This window comes from Tigriopus californicus, chromosome 10, assembly GCF_007210705.1.
Source record: "Tigriopus californicus strain San Diego chromosome 10, Tcal_SD_v2.1, whole genome shotgun sequence".
Taxonomy (NCBI): Eukaryota; Metazoa; Arthropoda; class Copepoda; order Harpacticoida; family Harpacticidae; genus Tigriopus; species Tigriopus californicus.
The window spans coordinates 4,960,102-4,963,066 of record NC_081449.1 but is presented as its reverse complement, the minus strand read 5'-3'; positions in this window follow the sequence as shown (position 1 = coordinate 4,963,066).

Here is a 2,965-nt window from a genome sequence, read left to right as displayed (position 1 = left end):
CTCCATTTTGGAATACCTTGCCAATTGCCTTGTGGTCAAAATAAAATTTTAGCGTTAGCGGTTATAAAAAGAGATCTAATTCTGATTTCGAGATGATCCAAGAACACAGTGTTTTTACCTCTTGTACATTTTCTTTCAAATGGTTCAAATTATCTACTTTTTAATCATCAACACCATAGGATGTTTTAATTGGATTTCCTCAAAATGCATTTGAAATGGTAATAGCTTTGCAGACAACATAGTTAATGTTAATGAATGAATAAAGTGATTTTGCTAATACTCTCATGCGGGTTGTGGATTTTGAAAGCTTGGAAGCTAGAGTAAAATGTCTAATATGCATCGGCGAGGTACATGCAGGATCTGCGATTTAGGAGTTCATCCCTAACCTTGACTACCGATTTGATGCCGATCTTTGCTGCTGGATGTATGCACTAAAACTCTGTTTGTACCCAGAAAAAAAACTCAGTCATTGTCTTGAAATCTGGGCGCCCTAATGATTGATCATTTTTAACAAGAAACCCAATTTAACAACCTCTCAACATATTTATGTTTTGTTTTCTCATTCGTTCTTGCAAGATTCCATTTGCAGAAAGACGAGTATTTCAAACGCCATTATTTTGTCAGATTTTGACGAACACCAGACAAAACAAGCTCGATATCTGTAGATCAATCCGTCAGAGAAGATTGCAGAATGTCATTTCCTGCCCTGAAAATGATGGTGATTACTGAGCTCATCGTTCAGTGTTGTAACCTCCATCCACGAATGATGATCATCAGAATTATGAAATTGTTCTCACATCAAGATATAAGAGACACCTTTGCTCACCGAGAGGATCTTGGGCCGAAAATGGGAAAGATGTGTAAGACGAGAATTGTCTTGAAAGGATTTCTAGTCTGTCGATGTTCCTTGCGGAATTTAGCGAATTGACCAAAGCTTTCTGAAGCTCTAAGTTCAATTGGCAATAAAAACCAGGATCTCATTCCTGTCCTCCATTGTCATGGAAGAGAATGTTTGGAAGGTATTCCCGAAAGTGATGAGTTTTTCTCTCTCCAACAATCACGTGCCACCCAAGAGGTTTGTAGAATCACCTTGTTAAAAGCCTTTCCAAGGAATCGTCCAATGTCTTGGAAGAAATTTCCTATGCCTTGAGTCAAGATGATGAGCTTGTAAACGAGATTTACATAGACACTAGACAGCTTGCTCAAGTCATGAATGACGGCTCTCAAGCCGAAAAGTGCCTTATTATAAATTCTTCAGACAGGTTCATTGCATTAGGATGTGCAAAGTGCTTGCATTGAAATGAATTATGTGTTTACCTTTCATTACAAGAGAAAACAAAACCCTTCTTTGTTTTTTTAGCTCAATTGATTAAATCCTTTGATCATGACTCAAACCGAAAACATTTGATTATTTCAAATGATTTGAGTCAAGAAAGAAGGTGATCAGAGCTTAGTTTAGGGATAACCTACTCTTCTCCCAGAAATTAATTTCTTTTATTTGGAAAAGAAATGAGAAATCAGATTTACATTTTCGTAATGAAGACATCCTAAAAGTACATTAGAGCTGTTAATTTTCTCAAATTCTAATTGGTCACCCTCACAAAGTAGGTAAACATGTTTAAAATAGGAATCAGGCCGAGGAAGTTGGCAAGTTGCAACGAGGGGATGAAGTTGTACATGTGGAAAGAGCTTTTGTGAATGTTCCATGCAATAATTGCTCTGCATGTGCGTAATGTAAGTGCGAGTTCTGCTAATTACTCTATCTACTCCTTGGCGCTCGTCTCAGATCCGTTATGTGCATGCACAGCCAATCGGAGGGGAAAACGAATGCAAATTTGGAAATAAGATCCAAGCATAGAGCTATAATTACAAGAAATCTTGTGCTCTGGATTTCGTGATGACTGATAATTTTGTCATTGAGCATGGACAAAGTCGAAAAAATAAGGCTTCCATTGCGTGCATTCGTCATTATCTTTTTTAATGTGTCATTTAAGATAAATGTCCAGAATTTGACAGAAAATACGAACTAGTCCTCGCTGCATTACAAATTTCTTTCTATTGAATGAAGAAACCTCTACTTATTCATATGCTCACTTTCATACTTCAAGTAATGTATAATCAATAAGCGAGATGTGGAAGGAGGACGACGGAATACTTTTTGAAGTGGGTAAAGTTGTCAACGTGTCATTAATCATCCTCTTGCGTTTTCGTAACAAAGGTAGTAATCGCTGTCTCAGCTGAGTTGTGAGTGAGCTGGCGTGGTCCCTCATTTTTTGAATTTGTTTTATCCAAGTAATTCCCATGAATTAAAATGGGTTAGTATGATGATTAGTTTGATTTGTCTGCCCACCGCGTGCGAGTTCTAAACGAGAGTTGTCGTGGTCGTTTAACATCTTGATAACTCTCATTACAGAAACAAGGCAGACTGGCCCATCCAAGTTTTAGATTGTCTAATGTGGAAAAGAAATCTAACTTCTTGGATCTCTTATGCCGAACTCTCAATGAGCATGTAACAAACCATCAAGATGATGGCAGAAGTAGCCAACCAAGCAATGTTTCTGGCTACGAGCATAGGCATTAATTATGGTTACTGGCATTTTTAGCCGAAATTTCACTTTGCATGACCACGAAAAAGCAATTAAAACCATGAACCTTAAAGGAATCATTTTCGGCAGACTGATGAAGCCAAAGCTCTGTTGCAACAATGACTCTTCATAAGCAGATCAGAGTCATCGTCGGAACCTGGCGGCACGTAGTGGTAGTTTCGGAAGCTTTAGGGTAACCAACTTCCCACCTTAAAAAAGAGACCTTCAGCTTCACTCAAACAATGGCTTGGTTTATAACAAAATCTCACAAAATCCAATGAGCCCTTTCAACCTCTTTTTTTCTCCTCTGATTTTTCAAGGCGAGATTCGAGTTATCAATAGATCGGCCCAGCAATAGATTTATAGTTTCTTGATATTTA